This window comes from Oryctolagus cuniculus, chromosome 10 (assembly GCF_964237555.1).
Source record: "Oryctolagus cuniculus chromosome 10, mOryCun1.1, whole genome shotgun sequence".
Lineage (NCBI taxonomy): Eukaryota > Metazoa > Chordata > Mammalia > Lagomorpha > Leporidae > Oryctolagus > Oryctolagus cuniculus.
In genome coordinates, this window is record NC_091441.1 from 55,338,430 (window position 1) to 55,362,084 (window position 23,655).

Here is a 23,655-nt window from a genome sequence, read left to right on the forward strand (position 1 = left end):
AAACAAACAAACAATCAAAACTTCCCTGCTTGTCATCAGCAGGAGGGTGAGAGAATTGCAACCTGGCTGGCTTTGACCACAGGGGAAGGGACCATCAGCCAAGGAAAGCAGGCAGCTTCGGAAGTAGGAACAAATATATCTCTGTGTACACAGAGCTGACTGCTGAGAGATGGCATCTGACAGAATGGGAGGCAATGGCCTCAAGCGACAGTCACCTGAGCCCCGAGGGGCAGGGGAGGTCAGAAGTTGCCGCGAGTGACCACCTTTTTCTGGAAGACCTGCACTTTTCTCTCATGTAGGGAAAGGACGTTTCTGAGAAAGAGACCAAATGCAACCCAGCACTGAAGGGAAGGAAAGGGCAGAGGGCAAGCCGGATGCAGGCTGATGCTGGAGGGAGCGATGTGGCGGACGTGAACTTGATCTGCACTGTGAAGGGCAGCCAGGATGTGGATGCGTGGAGACGGGGGTGGGGGGTGGGGTGGCGGGGGGCGGTGTCTGGAGAAGAGGAGTGCACGAGGTGGTGTGGCCAGCCGTGAGGAGACGAACTTTGCCGACTGTTTTTGATTTTCTCACGTCCTAGTAACAGCTCCCATCCCCTGAGCTCCGCCCTGCAGGCTGCTGACCCCACGCGAGGGGCGTTTTGAGACTCTGACTTGTTTTCTTGGCTGCCCAGCATCTGATCCCTTCGTCGGCTTGTGGATCCCCCCTGCAGCAAGGAGCCCCGCAGCGCGCCCTCCTCCCACTGACGACCAGATGCCGGCTTCCCCAGGGCCGTGGGCGCGTGCCCGTGGGTTCTGGCCGTCAGCTGTGCATCCGAGCAGGTGGCATAACACAGTGGGACCGGGGGCGTTTGTTCTGACAGCAGTGGCGCAGCAACATCTGGATTCCAGAGGCAGCAACAGCAGCCAGGCAAGCAGCTCCTCCCTTGTCTCCGGCACATTTCAGAGAATGGTTGTCCAGCCTGCTCAGCGATGCTTTGATCTACCCAAACCCCATCAGAAATTTCTTCTGTCCTTAAATCAGTCCAAATAAATTCCTGTCATTCACCATCAAGATAGAGCAGATGTTAAAAGGCTTGTATGGTAAGTTAGAAACTTGAGGCTCAAAGAGGTGAGGTGACTTGTCCAAGGTCACATAGCTCACACCTCTGTGATTATATAGTGGACAGAGTATATAATGGCACTGTCTTCGCAGGAGGTGAATTGGAAAAATGTGTCAAGTCCATTAAAATGTTCAAGCCTTGGGCAGAGGTTTGGCACAGAACTTAAGATGCCACTTGGTACACTCTGATCCCATATTGGAGTGCCTGGGCTCAGGTCCCAGAGCCACTTCTGATTCCAGCTTCCTACTTACTAATCACACCCTGGGAAGCAGCAGCTGTGGCTCAGGTAGTTGAGACCTGGATTGGGGTCCAGGCTCCAGGCTTCAGCTGTTGTAAGCATTGGGGAGTGAACCAGAGGATGAAAGAGTTCTTTTTGTCACTAAATCCATCTCTCTCTTGTGCACATATGCGCTCGCTCTCTTGCTCTCTCTCTCTGCCCCCAATTCACTTCAAATAAAATGAAAATAAACGTGCAAGCCTTTTGAATCAGTGTTTCCATTTCTGGCCGTGTTCTAAGGCAGTGTTCCTTAATTTTTCTTATTATTGTCCCTCTACTAAACAGCTTTTTTTTAAAAGATACTTTTTTCCCTTGCTTCCTTATGAAATTTTATATCACAGATATACTGTATATTTATTTATGTATTGCACTTTATATCCATAACTTACAGATATAAAGAGGGAGGTTTATTTCAGCCCAAGAATCAATTTCAGTCCCCTTTAGGGCAATTATTACCTCCACTGAGAGTTCATGTTCTAAGACAAAAGATTCAAGTGCAAACATGTCCAACAAAATACCCATTAAGTGGCTAGTAGTTGAAAATGCACGGAAAAGAGGAATCATAAACGTATCCATCAATGTGAGGAACAGCCATGTTAAAGGATCTTTGACAAGTAAAACCCGCTTATTAGAAACGCTACAAATACTTTATGATACAGTAGATTTAAGCAACTGCTTGGGATGTCCACACGCCATATCACAGGGTCTCGTTCAAATCCCAGCTGCTCCACTTGCACTCCAGCTCCCTGCGAATGCACCTGGGAAGCAGCAGAGGACGGCCCAAGTGCTTGGGCCCCTGCACCCACATGGGAGACTCCCAGCTCCTGGCTTTGGCCTGGCCCAGCCCTTGTTGAGGCTCTTTGGGGAGAGGACTAATGAGAGGAAGCTCTCCTCCCACCCCGCATGTCATCACTATGCAAGTCACTAAATTACAGAATATAAAAAAAAGTATTTGGTGTTTAACTCAAAAAGTTGTAAGGGGGAGGCAGGAACAAAGTTTTAAAAGTTCATAATAACTTTTTAAATATTTGTGTGTCAGTAAGAATATTTTTAGGCCAGCACCACGGCTCAATAGGCTAATCCCCCACCTGCGGCACCGGCACACCGGGTTCTAGTCCTGATTGGGGTGCCAGATTCTGTCCCGGTTGCCCCTCTTCCAGGCCAGCTCTCTGCTGTGGCCCAGGAGTGCAGTGGAAGATGGCCCAAGTGCTTGGGCCCTGCACCCGCATGGGAGACCAGGAGAAGCACCTGGCTCCTGGCTTCGGATCAGCGCAGTGCGCCGGCCACAGAGGCCATTGGAGGGTGAACCAACGGTAAAAGGAAGACCTTTCTCTCTGTCTCTCTCTCTCACTGTCCACTCTGCCTGTCAAAAAAAAAAAAAAAGAATTTTTTTAAAGCAGGATAAAAGTATATATAGATTGCTTGGTTAGAGCTTTATAAAACCAACAAAAGTATCCACGAATTAAAGTAGGAAAAAAAATAGAATAGCAATGGTGGCCGTGAGTGGTTACCCCATGGACCATGTTTACTTCCCTGTTCTTTCCTGTGTTTTTTGTGGATAATGAGCGTGCATCGCTGTTCAACAGAAACTCAGGTGATGCTTTTGAGGCAAGCTCGAGCCCGACCAGAGTCTGGCTGGGCGGGGAGTCTTCAGGCTGCCTCCCCCGGCTCTGCAGAGGACACAGGCATCCGTTCCTGTCTGCCATTGTCTCGCTCCCTGCCTCGCTTCAGACACCTGTGCCCAGGTCCACAAAGCAGTGACCGGAGACACAGTCGCGGTGAGAAAGTGGCAGTCACCACAACTCAGCCGGCCCTTCGAGAGCTTCCCGGCAGCCCACGAGGGGGTCCCAGAAGCCCATGACTCCCAGCACAGCTCCTGGTGGGCGCTGGCCTCAAGCTTTAGATTGCATTTCTAAGGGGCTGATACCCGAGCGCATTCTGGAGTGGCCTTCGGCACATTCCCGCAGTAGGATGATGGGTGCGAGTGTCCCCCTCGCCCTGGTCACACGGAACACCAACAGCTCGGAGGGTACCATCCCAGGCACCGACACCCGAGGCCATACAGCCTGACTCCTGCTCACCCTGGAAGGCCAAGGCTGTGCCCCACCCATCCTCAGGCAGGCCAGGCCTCCCCAGGGCTCTGCGTAGGGCGCTTGGAGCAGCATCTGACTCTCCCTCTGAAGCAACTTTCGGCTCTGGGGGCTACGTGATGTGTGCAAGCCTTGGCCCCCTCTTGGGGCACAGGCCACACAGACTCAGCAGTGCCTACCTGACACCTGTGCCCTGACAGCATCACTGCCCCACCCACTCACCTGCCCTGCCACCTCCTCCTGCCTTGTCCAATCATCTCAAACTACCCGGAATGTGGAGTGGACAGTTAGCCTAGTGGCTAAGACACCTGTGATGGGCCAGTGTTGCAGAGCCAGCATCCCCTGTGGGTGCCGGTTTGAGTCCTCAGAGCTCCACTTCCGATCCAGCTCCCTGCTAATGCACGTGGGAGAACAGCAGAAGATGGCCCAAGTCCTTGGACCCTGCCTCCCATGTAGAAGACCTGGATGGAATTCTGGGCTCCTGGCTGTGGTCTGGGCTCCTGGCTGTGGTCTGGCCCAGCCTCAGTCATTGCAGCTATTTGGGGAGCAAACCAGCAGATGAAAGATCTCTCTCTCTCTCTCTCTCTCTCTCTCTCTCCCCTTAACTCTGCCTTTCAAATAAATAAATAACTGTGCCCCATATCAGCGTGCCTGGGTTTGAGTCTCAGCTCTGTCTCCAGCTTCCTGATAATGCAGGCCCTGGAGGCAGCAGGTAGTTAAGGCAGCTCAGGTAGTTAAATCTCTGTGATCCTCATGGGAGACCTTAGCTGGCTGCAGCCCTGACCCAGTCCCTGCTGTTGCAAGCACTGGGGGAGTGAACCAGTGGAAGGGAGATTTGTCTGGATCTCTACTAATTTTTTCCTGAGATTTTTATATCCTTGGGCCAACATCCACCTTTCTCCCCCAACCCCCAGGTCAGCACCATCCTACTCTCAACTTCTGTACAACAGCTGCTTTTAGACCTCTCATGTGAGTGAGTTCCTGAAGTCTTGTCTCCTCTGGTTGGCTATTTCACTTAATAGAAAACCCTCTGGCTTCAACCTTGTTGTTGCAAATGCCAGGATTCTCCTCTTTCTTAAGGCTGCATAGTATTCCATGGTGTGCTTGCATGTGTGTGGGGGGGGTGTGTGTGTGCACACCACATCTCTATTCCTGCCTCGTAGTTGGCATTTCAGCTGATTCACACCCTGGTGACTGTGAATGCTGTTGGGACGAACAAGGAAGGGCAGGTATCTCTTGACGGACTGATTTCTGTTCCCCTGGGTACACACAGAGCCAGCAGCAGGCCTGCAGGATGAGCAGGTGTGTTCTTACTCTGCACATCCCTCACCAGCCCTGGCCATGGGCCACCTACTCTGCCAACACATGGCTGCAATGTTCAACAAGACATATGTGGTGGGAGCACAGGGCATGACAGCTTTTTGAAAGCAGTCAGGAAACCAGGTGCTGAGCTGCATCCCTAAAGCTTCTCCCTGCATTACCGAGCCCTGTGGCCTGCATTGAAGCACCGCACTTCCCTCCAGGTTCACCTGCCCACTCTCCCTGCTCCTGCTAGCTCTCCTTCAGTGCCACAGTCTGCAGGGCAAGCGCCACCTCCCTTCCTGGTTTTCTTCCTCCAGTAACTCCTGTGACTCCCCTGCAGTCACGGTGAGGCCCTTGTCCCATCACTTCCTAAGTCCTTGGACTGCTCCCTAGGGGCCCCATGGGAGATGGGACTCCCTTCTTCGGCTTCCTCAAAATCACTTCCATTCCTGTGGGTTCCTGAATGCCCATCTCCCACATCCCGTGCCTTCAGTTCCCCTGGGTCTTTCCCACGTTTCCATCCTCAGGAGGTCCTAGCGTGCCCATCGCTCAGGCATAGCCAACAAACACAACCAAAACCGCTCAACTCTGCTGACCTCTCACGGAGAGAGCCCCAGGTGCTCCACTGGGGTGGCAGGGGCTGAGGCACCACCTTGGGAGCCCAGCCCTCTGAGATGTCCCCCAGTCGAGGAGCTGCTACCAAATCCATCATCAGCTGCACCACCGAGGGGTCCGCCCCAGAAAAGCCCAAACTTCCCAAACCACCACCAACTTCCCCCAGAGATGGCCCAGTGTCACCACCCCTCATTGCTGGAGGGGGATTGATTATACTCATCACACTGCTGACTGTTCCTTCTTTTCATCTGGGCTGAAAAATGGCCGCAGTCCCGGCTTCTGGAGATTTTCACTGGCTTCTTTACCTTGATTGTTTTTCCTGCACATGGAAGAGCGTGCTCTTGCCAAAGCTCGTTCATCCCAGCTTCATAAAGCATTTTATGGACTACTCTTCTGGCATAAAGGCCCCGTTCTCTCTTCTTTCATCTGTGGGCTCTATATACAGAGACGGAGCAGCGAGGAAGAATTACACGTCCAAATAGCGCAGCCCATATCCCAAGTCTAACACTCCAGGGCTCCACGGGGAGGCCCTGGGGACTCGTTTCCTATGATCCTGAGATCCCTTTGGCCTCCATCCTTGCCCTACCCATTGCTAATCTGCCAGGGAAGAGAATCAGAGCTGCGATCCCGCGCGGGCTCTGACCGCATCCGCGGAGCCCTTTCTGCAGCCTCCGTCGCCGGTTCCTGTGCTCCCGTTGGGCGGACGGCTGCCTCTGAGACAGGGATCATGACAACCCTCCAAATGCGATGCTTTGATTCCTCGGCCAGGAGACATCTGCTCGCTTCTTTTTACTTTCCAGGGCCAGGCCAGCGTTGTCTCCTGGCTCCCTAGCGCGACTCCCCGCGGGGACATCCTCACGTCTCCTTCCTTTCCTTGCCTTCGCGTTAGCACTTCTGCTTCCAACGCTTTCTTTCACCTCATCATTGCACGCCATATTTCACCTCAGACCAAGACAGACCCCGCAGCGGACAGGCGGCTGCAGCATCTGGGAAGTGTGCTGCTCCAGGCTGCCCTGGCTGCAGAGGCAGCTCACTGGAATTACCCGAGGGAGCCCGTCCGCTCTGTGTTTACGCACAGGTGGGACGAGGAGGGGAAGGAGCAGACCGCATGCTCTGAGCGTCAACCGCAGATGCGCGAGCCTGCCCCACTCCCACTGCTCCACTTCCCACCCTCATCCCTTCTCCTCCCAACCCCCAGTGTTCATCACTCCTGCTCAGCATGGTCCTTGAGTTCAAACCAGCTGTTATCCACCTGGCCGGAAAAGCCAGAACCAGAATCCGTCTCCAATACTCTGGGTTTCACCAGGTCCCCTGTTCCCTTTGCAAAACACAGGTGGGCAGGAGCCTTTGTGGGTGACAAGAATTCTTTAACTGCTTCAGAAGGATGATTTGCATGCAGAAGACTTTGAAACAAAAGTCCTGTGTGTGTGTGTGTGTGTGTGTGTGTGTAAAAAGGTCGCAGGGTTAAGTCCTTGTCTGAATCTCTTCTAGAAAGAAGTGTGGGTACCTGGGAGCTAGGTGAGCATCAGAGGATGCAGGAGACCCAGCTAAGGAAGCTCCCCGGGCACACGGGTGGGCTCCGGGCCTGCAGCAGGCTGGTGAGCTCTGCCTTGCATTTCTATCTCTATGTTGTGCCTTCGTCTCCGATAGGGGGGTCTGCAACCAGGCCTGCGAGACCCTAGCACGTCTGAGAGTGGCAACAGCAGTGCAGAGCACCCAGTCCTCATAGCCCCCCCCCCAGGAAAGGCTACTGAACATGCCCGTTAGCCGAGTGAGACCCCAACCTACCTGTTCCCAAGCCAGAGTGAACCACAGTGACAATCGCCCTGTGAGACTCTTCTGGGTCCTGATTCTAAAAGGAAGAGACTGAGAGCACACCCCGTGCAGCTCCTGTCCTGCTGATGGACGCAGCCTGCGGGACCCTGGGCTGCTACCCTGTCTCGGGGCATGAAGCTCCCGGAGGCCTGGGAGAATGCCTGAGGTTGCACAGCAGCCAGTTCCAAACGGGCTGAAAGTCCAAATTTTGGGGTGTGGCTCTCATCCACCCAGAAACAAGCCGTAGCCGTGGTGTCCTGGATAGGTCTCCTAATAAAAACTGAGACACTGTAAAGTCCTCATAGTGGGCATTCACGGTGCCCACATCCACGGGCTCTGTCTGGAGACCACTAAAGTCAAATGGTTACCTTCCGCCTGCTGGGTAGCTCGGGGTTTCCCGCAAACACCAGAAACTCAGCGCCTCTCCAGAACGTGTTAGCATCCCCCAAAGCCCTCATGTCATCGAAGCCCACCCTTCCACCGAGAGCTCCTCAGGGGCTCCTGCTCACCTGAACTCTCACCTGCTTACTGCCTGCACCTGCCTTTGCCCACGCGCCCTGCGTCACGCCCGACCCCTTTCAAACAACCCTCCACACCCCCTACCATGAGCCCCCCCCCCCCGAATGCAATCTTGACCTCAGTGCTCCTCGACTGAAAAGCCCACCACCCGCGCCCAGGGAGGCCTCTCCCAGGTGTGCAGTCGGCCTCCACAGCTCAACATACCTGGCTTTCTGCAAGCCAGCCTCTGCCTTCACGTCCAACCTCCCTTCTCTCTTCTCCCCTCGTCCTCTGCCTCTGCGCAAAAGTGCTCCCGACACGCTCTTCATCCCCTCTGTGCCTTGACCCACACCATCGCCTCTTCCACAGAGGCTACAGCAGCCCGTGTCTCCTTTCCTGAAGTCTCCTCACCCTTCCAGGCTGAACTCAAGAGCCATCTCCTCCAGGAAGCCCTCACTTACTGCCATAACTTACAGCAACTTGGACATCCTTGGATCATGGGGCTGAATTCGTGCTTATGTTTTGGTGTTTTCACTAAACTCCTCAAGAGCAAAGACAAGACTTTCCATCTTTGTATCTTTTAAAAAAATATCTATTTTACTTATTTGAAAGGCAAAGTTACAGAGAGACAAAGAGAGAGAAAGAAAGATCTTCCATCTCCTGGTTTACCCCCAAATGGCTGCAAGTGTCAGGGCTGGGCCAAACCAAAGCCAGGAGCCAGGAGCTTCTTCCAGGTCTCCCACATGGGTGCAGGGGCCCAAGCCCTTGGCCTGTGTCCTGCTGCTTTTCCAGGAGCATTAGCAGGGAGCTGGATCTGAAGTAGAGCAGCCACGACTCAGACCAGCACCCATATGGGATGCCAGCATGACAGGTGGTGGCTTTACTCTCTATGCCACGGCGCCAGCCCCACATCTTTGTATCTTAGTACATGGCCTGGCATATCAGAGCTATCTAAGAGATGCTAATTTAATAGAAGAAGAAATGAATTGTTGTAGTGAACGCCTATGCCTGGCACTAGTGCTACAGAAATGAACCTAACAAAAAAAAATTCCTGTGCTTCCAAAGCTTGTAATAGAGGGATCAGACAATAAACAAATACAAAATGACAAAGTGTCACCTTGTGTTGTATGCTAAGAGAAAAATAAAAATAAATATAAAATATTTATACAAATACAAATTTAAATAAGTAAAAATAAACATAAAGCCAGTGAGGAGACAGAGAACAAAGTGGATGGTGGGGCCCCAGCTGTGGTGTGGCAGGTAAAGCCTCTGCCTGTGACACCAGCATCCCATACGAGGAGGGAGGGCAAGGTACAGGGAGGAGAACACAGGTTACTTGTGAGCTATCATCAGTATCTTTGTTCTGGGGTGGACTGGTGGCTGCACGGAGGTGTTATACAAGGAGTAACTAACTAGCAAAGCCACTCATGAACCAGACAGGGTAACTAACTCCTCACGAGCTGCACATGGTCACACAGCTGATTCTATGCCCTGGAGAACTGCAAAATTGAGTAACTTGCCTGGAGCCAGAATGGCCATTATTCTGAAATATTGTCTGTATTGTTTGTACTTAAAACAAACCTTCAGGGGCGGGCACTGTGGTGCATCTGGTAAGTGGCTGCTTCCAACACCAGGAACACCATATCAGAGCTCCGCATGCAGTCCCAGCTGCACTGCTGCCCTTCCAGCTCCTGGCTAAAAGCACCCAGGAAAGCAGCGGAAGACGGCCCAAGTACCTGGGCCCCCGGGAGACCCAGATGGAGCTCCTGGCTCCTGACTTCAGCCTGATCAGCCTTGGTTATTGCAGCCATTTGGGGAGTGAAACGGATAGAAGAGCTCTTGTGTTCGCTCGCTCGCTCGCTCGCTCACCCTCCCTCCCTCCTCTTTTCCCTCTCTCTCTCCCTCTATCACTCTGCCCTTCCAATAAACAAATAAATATTTAAAAAAAAAAAAGAAAGGAACTCTTCTGAGTTAATACCTGCTTACATGAAATATTATCTCCAAAAGTTTGGGTAGGTTCCTTTTTTTCCCAATTTGCTGCTGTTTACCCCATGTACCCATAGCATGCACTGAGCAGCTGTGTATCTTAAGATCTCATCACAGGAAGCCCTGGGAGCCAGATGGACTGGGCAAGGTACACACTGTGACAGCTCTACAGGCTGCCCAGGTGCATCGACAGCTCTGGTACCCATCGGAGGAGGGCAGAGCCCAGCACTGGGAGTTCAAGACCTAAGTTCAAGTCCCAGGTCTGTTGCCCTTGCCTAGCTAAACTAAGGCAAACTCCTTAGTCTCCTTGCACCTGAATGCCTCACCTGCAGGCTGGAGTTGGTCAGTTTCCCAGGGCTGTGGTCACAAAACACCACCAACTGGTACCTGCAAACAGCAGAGGCTCGCTCTCCTACTCTCCCTTGCACTCTGGAGGCTGGGTGTGTGAAGTGGGGGAGGCGGCAGGGCCCCGCGCCCCCAAGAAGGCTCTGGGAAAGAGGCATCCTCTTGCCTTTTGCTGACTGCTGGAGCTTGCTGGCCCCTTTGCCTCCCTTGGCTTGCAGCCACATCACTCCCAGCTCTGTCTCCATCACCCTTGGCATTGTCCCCGTGTAGCCTTCTAATGAGCACACTTGGATCCAGGACCCACCCTAGTCCCATATGGCCTCATCTTAACTCATCACATCTGTCAATAACTTCTTTCCAAATCAGATCACATTCTGAGGCTCCAGGTGGACACGGATTTTGGAGGGATGTCAAGCAACCCAGTGCGTGGACTTAACATTATAAACCCAAAGGGCCATTGCAAGAATTAAATTAGATAATGCATGTAAAAGCACTTAGCACAAGATAAGCTTTCAATACATTTTAGCTGCTAATCTATATAACTAATATCATCACCATCATCTCTCATCTCAGGGAAAGGAGATGCTACTTCTGAAATACTCTCTCCTGCCAGCCAACGTGATCGCAAATGAAACTGTCACACAGGCCAAGGTTCAGGTGGTGACCCTGAGATCAGCCAGCTTGGAAACCTTTGGCAAGCTACTCAACCTCTCTCTCAGCTTCAGTGTCTTAACACCAGTGGGAATCAGCTGTCTACCACCCCTTCCATGGCATTTGTCATGGGCCAGGCCCTGTTCTCTGAGACACACCAGTGTTGTGTCAGTCAATCTTCAAAACAACGCTGTGAGGTAGGTCCTGTTCGGTCTCCGTTCTCCAGTCGGGGGAACTGAGTCGCCAAGTATTCAAGACAGCTGCCCGTAGCCACATAGGAAGTAAGTGATGGAACCAGGGCTCCACCCAGGTGTTCTGGCTCCAGAATTCCTCAAGGGCTTTTATAAGACAAGGCTTCAAGGAAACACGTAGCCAGGTTCAGTCCATAGTAGTCCATACGGAGCAGGCAAGAAGCAGTAGTGGTGGCCAGCGCCGCGGCTCACTAGGCTACTCCTCCGCCTGCGGCGCCGGTACTCCAGGTTCTAGTCCCTGTTGGGGCGCCGGTTCTGTCCTGGTTGCTCCTCTTCCAGTCCAGCTCTCTGCTGTGGCCTGGGAAGGCAGTGGAGGATGGCCCAAATGCCTGGGCCCTGTACCTGCATGGGAGACCAGGAGGAAGCACCTGGCTCCTGGCTTCGGATAGACGCAGCATGCCAGCTGTAGTGGCCATTTTGGGGGGTGAACCAATGGAAGGAAGACCTTTCTCTCTGTCTCTCTCTCTCACTGTCTAACTCTGCCTGTCAAAAAATAAAAATAAAAATAAAAAAAGAAGCAGTAGTGGAGGGATTCTGGCTCCCTCTCGCAGACCTGCCCCGGTGTTGAACTTGGATCTGCCTTTCCTCGCACTTCAGAGGCTCTGTGCTTACCCATGGTGCCCAAGGCCACAGCCAAGTTCCAGCTCTAAATGTGCAGGCTGGTCAGGTTTCCTTCCGGTTCCTGGGGTGTTTTTCCCTCTCTTTCCACCTTGTTCTTAGTCCCTTGAGTGTCCTGAAGCCATGCTGCCTGGGAGGGGCAGAGAGGGAGAGGACTGGCAGCTCTGTCTGGCAGCCAGGGCACTGTAGGGGCTTCTTTCCTGGGGTGGGGACAGAGGGAAGCCACAGGCTGTTGGGCACTTCTCAGAAGCCTCCACCCTGGGAGCCACTCACGAAGCCCAGGGACTTGTCTGTTGGCCTTGGCTAAAGACCCCGGGAAGTTCCATCACCTCACACCAGCGCCTTAGATTTAAAATCCCACCACAAGAGGAGAAAGAGGGCAACTGGTGCCCTGTGGTCATCGCCAGGCCATGATGGCATCAGAAGGCTCACTCCTGAGCCATGAGCATGGTCTCTGAGCATGGTGCGTTCCCAGCCACGCGCCCACGTTCTCACTGTGCCCAGACCCCCCTAGGCAGGAGGAGCTCACACAGCTGCTCGCCACTATTCTGAGATGCAGCATCCACTGCATTTGTGTTGATGCCTGGTGCGCGGGTGCCAGTAGACAGTGCAGGAGAACAAGCAGGAAGCCCACCCCAGTTCTCCTCCTGTCTTTCTTGCTATTGCCACAGTCTGGGCACTGACATGGCAGCTGTCCCAGAAATCCAGCCACCCAGAGAGTGCACATGCACCAGGACTGCAGAACTGGGTAGTCCCGTGGTAACTTGAGCAACTTCTGGGCAAGTTCGTTCACCCTCCCCAAAGCAATGGCACGCGGACAGACGTGGTCCGAGAGGTAAAGTAAGGGACAAGACTTGGTGGATTGTGAAGCCAGCCCTCGGCCACCCCTGCTCCACCCTTCCCCTTTGGGGCTCCTCCCCTCCATCCTGGCACCTCGTGCGCACGTGGGAGCACTCGCTCTCTTCAGCAGCCCCACCCTCCTTGCTTTCTACACCATGGGAGGTGCCTTTCCTCTACTGCCTGGGCCCAGCCCTCATTTTAGCTACAATGCGAGTTATTAAAGAAACAAATCCCTGCTCGTTGTCAGCCTGTTGGGCTGCATCCCTAGGTGCCGTTCTGCCTCATCACAAGTAAAATGCCCCAAAGATGTGGCCAGTGAGACCTCGTTCCTTCTCTGCTCCCGTGCAGGCTGCTGAGACGGACGCAGCACCAATGCATCACACTGTGAGGTGGGGGTTGCATCCAGGTCCTGAGAACACGCCAACAGGAGCGGTGGTGTCTTCACACTGCGCGTTCTGGGGAAGCAGAAGCAGCAAGCTGATGCCAAGCGGGCCCCAGTGCCAGGCAGGAGTCAGGACTTGGGTCCCTTGCTCTTCCCAGGCTTGCCAGGTGCTCCATGTAGTTGAGGCAAACCTCGCTCCCTTCCCAGGATCCTCTGGATCCAGGCCTTCCAGCGGGCACCTGCATGGTCCCTGGTGTTCCCCAGAGCTTACCACTGGCCACAGGACTCAGCCCAGCCGAGCCATTCCAAGAGGGCTTTGGAGGTGCCGGAGTCGAAGCAAATCGCACTCTCTGGGAAGCGTCAGTCATCACCAGTGTCTTCCTAGCTGACCTTGCCTTTCAGCTCTGTCAGCAATGCACGGAAAACCCAGGTTTCTTCCCTAGCCTGATGCTCTCCTCATGCTTGTGGCTAGCTTACGAACTTGGTAGGGGAGGAGTCAAATATATTATATGGCTATTCCACATACCTCTCATAAGTGGAATCATACAATATGTGTGCGTGTATTCACATATATATGTGTGCTTATATATAAAATATATATGAATACATACATAGAATTCCAATCATATACACATACATTGAGTATGCCCATGCATACACACACACATACATATACATAGATTCTAATCACACACACACATATATGCATACACACACACACACATAACTCCACTTTTATGAGGTTCCTGAAATAGTCAAAGTTATGTAGACAGAAGTGGAATGGAGATTCCCAAGGGCTGAGGGAAGACAGACTGGGGAGTTAGAATCTATTTGGGGTGGAGTTTCAGTTTGAGAACATGGAAAATTCTGGAGGTAGAGTAGTGATGCTTGCATACCATTGTGAATTTACTGAATGCCACTGCCCAGTCTACTTAACAGTGGTAGAAATGGTAAATCGGATGCTACATGTATGTCGTCACCAATATATACTATGAATATATTGTATGTTTATAGATATTAGCTTAAGTCATGCTCAGATGTACTTATCTCAGATGGTTTATATTTCCCTCGGTGGATGTCTCTCCTCCTGCTCATACTGTCCCGCCCAGTTTGTGCCCTCTGTCTCCCAGCTGTCTCGAGGATTTGGCTGTCACACAGCCCGCATGAGCGCCACCACGACACAACCCTCCCGCCACATCGCCAGCAGCCACCCTCATCTCCGTTGCTTTTAAGCAGAAAGCTTTACTGGTTAAAGAGAAAGTCTGTGATTTTCAGTGGTACATTTAATAATTCATAAATCAAGAGAAGTTCAAACAAGTTCAAAGTTTAAAAGTTTAAAAGTTTTGCTGAAGCTTTAAAGTTTAAACTGTCAGAGGCTTTGACAAAAAACTTTTCCTGTCTGGAATATTTAAGATGGCTGTGCCATATTCTATTCAGGACTCTCCCCAAATCTGTCTCCTGAGAAAATTCTGGCATTGTCCAAGCCACGGCATTGCTGGCCGTGACAGTGCGTCCCGCGGGCCCCGAGACGGCCACCCGGGAGTCCCACGGGTGCAGGGAGGCACCTGGGGAGAGGACAGCCACCCACGGCAATCTGTACTTCACGTGAAAGCACTTAGCCAGCATCACCATCGTGTGGGGATTCCTCTCTAAAAAGAATGGAAGTCGCACATTGAGATCCCAGCAACCGTGTGCAGCGAGGTCTTGGCGGAGACGGTGAGTTGCGTATAAGCTGCGATTTCAAAATCAGAAGCAGAGAGACCAAGTCTTCCGCTGGCCTCCGGCTGACCTCAGAAGTCTTTTTTGAAGCCTAATCACCGCATTTGCATGAGCAATTGAGTGCGGTGTCAGCCACCCACGCCACAGCACTTTGGAGTTCACTGGGGCAGTATTTCCATTTCCAACTCCATTTGAGCAAGCGAGCCTAGAACTGCAGGGCCTTCCGACATCCCAGCCCTGCACCCACTTCCTGCAGACACCGCGATGCTGTGGTCCATCTTGTTCTCAGAAACCTGTCACAGCTGCCACTGGCCTTGAGCTCAGATCCAGAGGCTTCTCCGGGAACTCCTATCCCATTACACTCCTATCCCATTACACTCCCATCAGACCCTCACTGCTTTGTGTTTCTTTGGCAGGGTCCTCTGTGCAGTTCCATGGCCATCAGCATCAGTGCCAGGAGCAATTTCCAGCCTCACTGCCATTGTGTCCCAGGTTCCAGAATTTGATGACATGATGTTGTAAAATCATCCCATAACCTGAACATATACCAACTCTGCGGCACCCACTCTTCGACAATAACAAGGATGCTCCCACCTAAATCACCCCTTGTGATTCCAACATCAACCTCCTCCCCATGCCTGCACCTCCTGCACAAGACGTCAACCCTAGGCACTCTCCTGGGGTGACTAAAGACTCCTCGTGAGAAACCCACCAGCAATGCCCAAGCCTCTCCCACACAAAGGCCTACTGGCATCCAGCCCTACCCACCTCTTCCTTCTTGAACCTTCCTATCTGCTCCACTTTAATCGACTGCTTCCTGCTGTTCTTGTGCCAGCTCCAGCACTGGGCTGGATCTCCACCCCCAGCTCCTCTGCCCCTGCCCTTCACGGATCTGCCCTGGGAAGAGTGACCTCAAGGCTGAGTCTCTCTTCCTCTGCTCCTTCCTTGGTGCCAGCCCACGTCTCCTTCTCCCCACTGGAATCCAGCAAACCCCATTCCTCCCATTCAAGATGGAAACCGAGACCCAAACCCTGTGCAAAGCTCACTCGTCCTCATCCATCTCAAACAGTATGTCTTTTCCTATCTATGTCTCCCGTTTCGACCCTAGCTGGTTGTCCACAGCAGCCATCAGCATCCTCCTGGTGTCTCCCTCTCAGCTCAGCCATCTGATCTAAGAGCAGTCCCTGTGGCTTCAACACCACCAGTCCCTTCCTTCCTGAACTCTTTCCCTCCCTCTGACTCACACCATCTCTCTTTGGAACCACATTTCCTCCCTTCGGGCTGCCCTGTCCCATCCCAATTCCCACCCCCTCCTCCATCCCCCTCCTCCAGCCTTTACAAAGGCAAACTGGAAGCATGGGCATTGCTGTCTGATGATGGCACTGTAGTTCCCAAAGCTGCAGTCCACACTCCCAGGAACAAATACAGCGCCTGTCCCAGTCCAATTCCATCAAGCTTGGGGGCCACACATTCCTCCACCAGCCCTCCTCTCCTCTGTCCGCCTCTGCACCTGCCGAACTGGAATCCCAGCTGTTCCCTGAGCCAGTGCAGCCACTCTTCCTGGCAGGCCTTCCTCCTATTCGCTGCCCAGTGAGTCCCTGTTCAGCCATGGAGCCCTGCTCACTCACTCTGTGAGCCTTCAAGGTCTCCTATCAGCAAAAAGACCCTGCCTCTCTCTCCCACAGGCTCAGAGACCACGACGCCCCACGCCAGAGCCCCTCTGCTAGACACACTTTCCTCACTGGGGCATGCTGTCCTGCTTCTCTGTAACCCCTCATCAGTCTGGCATGCAGGTGTCAGCCTGTCTTTAGAACGGACTCAATCTCATGTGGCTCATCAGCCCAGCTCCCCATTCAGACTCTGTGTGCACTTGCACTTGTAACTTGGCACAACGTTCACTCTCAGTGGTGAGCACGAACTTCTGGAAAGCAAAGAGGAACCTTCTCATTTAAGTGAACTTCCCTGCCTGGGGGGCTCACCCACCTTTCTGTGAAGGCTGTGGCTCCATGAACCAGAGGCACACACCCAGGTCCTGTGTGTCACGTTCAGTGGCCCAGAGTGGTTTATGCTTAGCAGATGCATGCATGCTTCATGGAGAGCACTGTGGATGACTGTCTGTCCTGGGAAATGGATTAAGGAGATGTCAGACATTGGTGGGAGATTCTCTTTTGCTGTATTCTGTGGGGAGGTGGCATAGCTTGTCCTTGCACAGTTAAGGTGAGAGACGTCGGGCTAACAAGTCAGACAAACCAGGGTTTAAGTCCTGGCTCTATCAGCATGTGATCCGCAGTCATCCCTTAACCCCCCTGCTTCAGTTTTCTCATCTATAAAAAGGGGTGTGGGAGAAGACACCCCACAGGGCTGTTGCAAAGGTGGAATGATGGGGCTGGCACTGTAGCGTAGCAGGTAAAGCCGCCACCTGCAGTGCCAGCAGTCCCACATGGGCTCCAGTTTGAGTCCCAGCTGCTCCACTTTTGATCCAGCTCTCTGCTATAGCCTGGAAAAGTAGTAGAAGATGGCCCAAGTTCTTTGGTCCCTTTACCTGCGTGGGAGACCCAGAAGAAGCTCCTGGCTCCTGGCTTCAGATAGGCCCAGCTCAGGCTATTGTGGCCATTTGGGGAGTGAACCAGCGGATGGAAGAGCTTTCTCTCTCTCTCTCTCTCTGCCTCTGCATCTCTGTAACTCTGCCTTCAGATAAACAAATCTTTTTTTTTTTTTAAATAAAAAGATGGAATGAGATAACGTCTTTAAAGCATTTATCACGGAGGAAACCTTCAGTCGTAGCTACCACTTACTGTGCAAAGACACTGTAGGTGATGGAACCATATACACATATTGGGACACAGCAACCGCACAACTGGTAATGCACACTGCACACACACACACACACACACACAGGGGTCTTCAAAAGTCTGTGGAAAAGTTCATTTAAAAGAATTTTATTTGGGCCAGTGCTGCAGCTCACTTGGCTAATCCTCCGCCTGCGGCGCCAGCACCCTGGGTTCTAGTCCCGGTTGCGGTGCCGGTTCTGTCCTGGTTGCTCCTCTTCCAGTCCAGCTCTCTGCTGTGGCCCAGGAGTACAGTGGAGGATGGCCCAAGTGCTTGGGGCCCGCACCCGCATGGGAGACCAGGAGGGGGCACCTGGCTCCTGGCTTTGGATCAGCGCAGTGCGCCGGCTGTAGTGGCCATTTGGGGGGTGAACCAACGGAAAAGTAAGACCTTTCTCTCTGTCTCTGTCTCTCTCTCTCACTGTCGAACTCTTCCTGTCAAAAAAAAAAAAGAAAGAAAGAAAAAAAAGAATTTTGTTTGGGTATAAAGATTTGAAATTCATGCATAGTTTTCGTAATATCCATTTTCCATGAACTTTTAGAAGACCCCTTGTAGGTGTGTGTGTGTGTGTCTGTGTGTGTGGTATAATCATATACTGTACCTATGTAAACACACATTGCCTGCAATAACGTATAAACCTTGCAACAATCCTATGCTGTAGGTGCTATAATTATCTCCCGTTTGGAGATGAAGAGACAGATTAAGAAACCTGCCCAGCATTACACAGCTTGTAAGCAATAAAGCTGGAATTTAAACCCACACAACTTGGATTCCAAGTCTGTGCTTTTAACTCTCCATTAAAAAAGGCTCCCAGTGAGGGGCTGGCAGTGCTGGTTCAAGTCCTGGCTACTCTGTTCCCAATCCAGCTCCCTGCTAATGTGCCTGGGAAAGCAGCACAGGATGACTCAAGGATGGAGTTCCTGGTCCTGGCTTCAGCCTGGCCCAGCCCTGCCCTGGCCATTGTGGCCTCTTGGAGAATGAACCAGTGAAAAGCTCTCTCTCTCTCTCTCTCTCTCTCTCTCCCCCACCCTCCCTCCCTCCCTCCCCTCGATCTTGCTCTCTCTCACTCTGCCTTTCAAATAAATAAATAAATCTTAAAAAACAAGTCTCACAATGACTCAGTGCATTCTTGAAGTCAACAAATGGTAATCATCACCATCATCATCCTCAGGTGCCAGCCACATCTACCCCAGATTGGAAAAGATGCTCTAGCAAGGCTGACTCCTGGGTCAGCTCCAGGGCGGTAACTTCATTGCATAAATGAACCATATTTGTCTGGCAGCTTCTGCGCCGCCCCAGAGGTCTGTCTGGTGGGACGATAATGCCCAGGCCCCGGGGAGCCCCGTCAGGGAGGCTCGGAGTTCCAAGAAGTGAAGCCAGAAGACAAGCTGGCTCCAAGTCCAAGGGCGGGGCAGCGGGCACAGCTTCATCCCATTGCTAGCTGCCTTCTGTCTTTCCGCTGGGGAAGGAGAGACCGATTGATTCCTGCCTCCCAACCAACGCCAGCCAGACTGGGATGTTGTAATCCTGTCTGGGATTGTGGCCGCACAAAGTCAGAAGGGAAAGTCCTCGCTGGGCGGCCCTCGCCTTCCACCTCTGAGCCAGGAAAGAAAACTCTGAACCCTACATCACAATTACTTGTGCAACATGTAAGTGGGAGGAAACGCATCTCAGTGCCATGGCTTGTTTACCAGAAATGTCACGGAGCCAGTGTCCCCCGGCCTTGTCATCGCTTCCAATGACCGGCCCTCCTGCTTTGCCCATTTCCCCCAGCCCACTCTCATCTCCAAGAGCAGTGTTGGCCTTGACCCCTTGTAAGGTCTCTGTCCTCTGTACTCTGGAAAACATGTCTCCCACAAGCGCTTTTGCTTCTAGAATCAGACCAATCTGCCTTTCACTTCTGACTTTTTGGCAGTAGGCAAGTTGCCCTCTCTAAGCCTAAGTTTTTGCCTATGTAAAATGGGTATAATAGGGGCTAGCACTGTGGCATAGCAGTTAAAGCCACCGCCTGCAGTGCCGGCATCCCATGTGGGCGCCGGTTCTAGTCCTGGCTGCTCCACTTATGACCCAGCTCTCTGCTATGGCCTGGGAAAGCAGTAGAAGATGGCCTAAGTCCTTGGGTCCCTGTGCCCACAAGGGAGACCTGGAAGAAGCTCCTGGCTCCTGGCTTCAGATTGGTGCAGCTCTGGCCATTGCAGCCATCTGGGGAGTGAACCAGCAGATGGAAGACTTCCCTCTCTCTCTCTGCCTCTCCTTCTCTTTAATTCTGCCTTTCGAATAAATTAATTAATTTTTAAATGGGTATAACAAAGAACCTAAGTTGGGAGAGTCAGGCTCTTGGCAGGCAGTAGCAGCAGCAGCTGACACATACTAAGAATCAATGCCTGCCCCTTACTGTGGTAGGAGACTGCCCAATCTCACAGACAAAATTACCAAATGAAGTGTCACTGTTTTCTGTTGCTCTCAACCCAGTGCCACAGACTAGCCAAATTACAGAGAAAAGAGGAATATCTGGGCTCACGATTGTGGTTCAAGGTCCCAGGGTGTCCTGGCAGAGTCCCCAGGCGTGTGCAGGGCATCACGTGGCAAGTGACAGCACGGACCCAACTCTCTTCTGGCCCCTCTCTCTCTGATTACACAGCTACAAGGATTCGAATCCCCTTCTTGGGGTTTGTTCATTTTGTCAAAGCAGCTCACAGAACTCAGGGCAGACTTTACTTACATTTTCCAGATTATCATAAAAGATATGATAACACATACAGATGAACAGCCAGAGGAAGAGCTGCACGGGGTGGGGGCGGGGGTGGGGGCGCAGAGCTTCCATGTTCTGTGTGGAGCCACCACCCTCCAGGCACCTCAAAATTCCACAAAACTCCTGAACGAGCAGATGTGATGCATTTCTGGGTTGCTGACCAGCATTAGTGATGTAATTTACAGACTGCTATGGTCTGAATATGATTTGTCCTCCGATGAGGTCCCTGAGCTATAAGCTTGGTCCCAGGGAGACAGTGTGCAGGTGTTGGGACCTTGAAGAGGTGGGGCCTGACACGCTGGGTTGACAAGGGTGCTCGCGTTCCTCCAATGCCTGGCCATGATTTGGACCTCAATGACTATAACTCCTCCAAGAGGGGCAGGCTCTTTGTTCTCTAACCAAATGACTGCCTAACAAATACAGTTCTCCAATGAATTGGTTTATTGCAATGCACACAAAAGCAGAATAAGCAAAACGAGCAAAAGAGATATATGAAAATATAGGGGAAATGGGTAAAAGTAAGTTACTAGGGCACCGAGTGCTAATAATGAACCAAACACAGTGCACCCAAGGAGGAAATTGTGCAAATGGTTCCTTCAAAGGGAGACAGTCCCTCAAAGTGACCCTTGAACAGGTGCAGACTGCTGTCAGGTCAGCAGCAATGACGTAAGGGACTTCTCACTCCAGCAGCCAGTGCCTTTTCAGAACAAGTTCTAGCAAAGGATGGAGTCACAGTGAGACGCGACTCAAACAGCAGTGGGAAGACACTAGTATCTGGCATCCCAGAAGGTGAACTATCTCAGCTTCCAGATACCAACCTTGGAGGAAAAAGCCCCAGTCTCCCACCACCCCATCTGTATATTGGCATACAACTCTCCATGTGGGTGTCAGTCAGGCACTCGGCTCAGCGACAGCCCATGGTACAAGACGTTCAAAACAGAGTTAGTGCAGTCAAAGGATCATCCCGTTGATCCTAAATAGTCAGTCTGGAGATTCCTCAGTAAGCTGAATATAACCTTACTATACAACCCAGCCATCCCACTCCTTGGAATTTACCCAAAGGAAATTAAATTGGCAAACAAAAAGCTGTCTGCACCTTAATGTTTATTGCAGCTCAATTCACAATAGCTAAGACCTGGAATCAACCCAAATGCCCATCAACAGTAGACTGGATAAAGAAATTATGGGACATATACTCTATAGAATACTATACAGCGGTCAAAAACAATGAAACCCGGTCATTTGCAACAAAATGGAGGAATCTGGAAAACATCATGCTGAGTGAATTAAGTCAGTCCCAAAGGGACAAATAACATATGTTCTCCCTGATTGGTGACAACTAACCAACCACAAAAAAGGAAACCTGTTGAAGTGAAAGGGACACTATGAGAAACAGTGACTTGATCAGCCCTTGTCCTGACTGTTGATGTACAATTTAATACTTTATCCCTTTTAGTACTTTTTTTTTGTTCTAGTTAATACTATTGGTTGAACTCTGTAATTAACACACATTTATTCTTAGGTGTTGAAATTTAACTGAAAAGTGATCCCTGTTAAATGTAAGAGTGGGAATAAGAGAAGGAGGAGATGTACAATATGGGACATGCTCAATCGGACTTGCCCCAAATGGTGGAGTTAGAAATGTGCCAGGGGATTCCAATACAATCCCATCAAGATTGCATGTACCAATGCCATCTCACTAGTCCAGGTGATCAATTTCAGTTCACAGTTGATCACACTGATAAGTCTAAGAGTCAAAGGGATCACACAAACAAGACTAGTGTCTGCGAATACTAACTGATAGAATAAAAAAGGGAGAGAACGATCCAACATGAGAAGCGGGATACTCAACAGACTCATAGAATGGCAGATGTCCTAAACAGCACTCTGGCCTCAGAATCAGCCCTTAAGGCATTCAGATCTGCCTGAAGAGCCCATGAGAGTATTTTAGGCATGGAAAGCCAAGACACTCAGGCAAAAAAAAAAAAAGAAAGATCTCTGCAAGTGAGATCCCAGTAGAAAGAACGGGCCATCAAAGAAGGAGGTACCTTTTTCTGAAGGGAGGAGAGAACTTCCACTTTGACTATGACCTTGTCTAAATAAGATTGAAGTCAGCAAACTCAAGAGGCTTCCATAGCCTTGGAAACTCATGACTAGAGCCTAGTGAGATTTCTCATGCCATAAACAAGAGTGTCAAATTGTTAAGTCAACAACAGGAGTCACTGTGTACTTACTCCTCATGTGGGATCTCTGTCCTTAATGTGTTGTCCAATGTGAATTAATGCTATAACTAGTACTCAAACAGTATTTTACACTTTATGTTCTGTGTGGGTACAAACTGATGAAATCTTTACCTAATATATACTAAATCGATCTTCTGTATATAAAGATAATTGAAAATGAATCGATGTGAATGGAATGGGAAAGGGAGTGAGAGATGGGAAGGGTGCAGGTGAGAGGGAAGTTATGGGGTGGGGGAAGCCATTATAATCCATAAACTGTACTTTGGAAAATTATATTTACTAAATAAAAGTTGAAAAAAAAAAGCATCATCCCGTTGATCCTAAATAAAGCACCCATTTACTTAGATTCTCAAGAATCACAACACAGCAAGGCACGCCTTTCAGCCGGCTAGGGGAAGGTGGCTGGGTCCCCAGGGCTCTACCTGCAGGAGAGGATTAATGCTGGTCTCTCAGGGTTGTGGGTGAGCTCAAGAGGGGAGGGTGGCCCCTCCCCCATCCCCTGCTTCCCGGCTCGCTCGCAGGCCCCCTCTGCCGGCAGCCAGCTCTCTTTCCACTTCTCCAGCCACCAGAATCTTTATACGTTGCCCAACGTCAAGCATTACATTATAGCCACACAAAACGGACTAAGACAGAGTGTATGCACGTCAGTGTAGGTATCCGGAGTTCCACAGCCATCGCCACGGTACATTAAAGCACTGCCTCACCCAAAAGAAACCTCACGTCCTCGGGCAGCCACGCCCCATTTGCTGGGTCCTCAGCCCTCGGCAACACGGGATCCATTCCCATCTCCACAGCTCCACAGCTCTGCCTGGCCTGCATATTTCACACACGTCGGCCCTCCATAGCTTCAGATGGCTCAGCAGCAGATTCAACCACCCACGAGCAGAAAATACCTGAAAAACGATTATGCCTTATCCTGAATCTTTGTCGACTTTTTTTCTCATTATTCTTCCTTAAACGATACAGTGTAACAACTACTAGCAGAATATTTGCATTGTATCAGTTACGACCCGTAATCTGGAGTTGATTTAAAGTACATGAAAGGGCCGGCACTGTGGCGTAGCCGATCAAGCCTCCGCCTGCAGTGCCAGCATCCCATATGGACGCTGGTTTGAGTTCTGGCTGCTCCACTTCTGATCCAGGTCTCTGCTATGGCCTGGGAAAGCAGTAGAAGACGGCGCAAAACCTTGGGCCCCTGCACCCATGTGGGAGACCTGGAAGAAGCTCCTGGCTCCTGGATTCGGATCAGCACAGCTCCGACCATTGCGGCCAATTGGGGAGTGAACCAGTGGATGGAAGACCTCTCTCACTCTCTCTCTCTCTTCTTCTCTCTCTCTTTG

The 23,655-nt window shown here is 51.4% G+C and overlaps 1 long non-coding RNA gene across 2 annotated transcripts in view; it reads right to left on the reverse strand.

The window, feature by feature from the left end:
• Positions 1 to 17,414: 17,414 nt before the first annotated feature.
• Positions 17,415 to 23,655, reverse strand: part of LOC127492398 (uncharacterized) — a 78,596-nt gene continuing 72,355 nt past the window's right edge. For both annotated transcript variants that reach the window (XR_011379384.1, XR_011379383.1), the window contains one exon: positions 17,415 to 17,754. This is a non-coding gene — a long non-coding RNA (uncharacterized lncRNA). The remainder of the gene's footprint in view (positions 17,755 to 23,655) is intronic.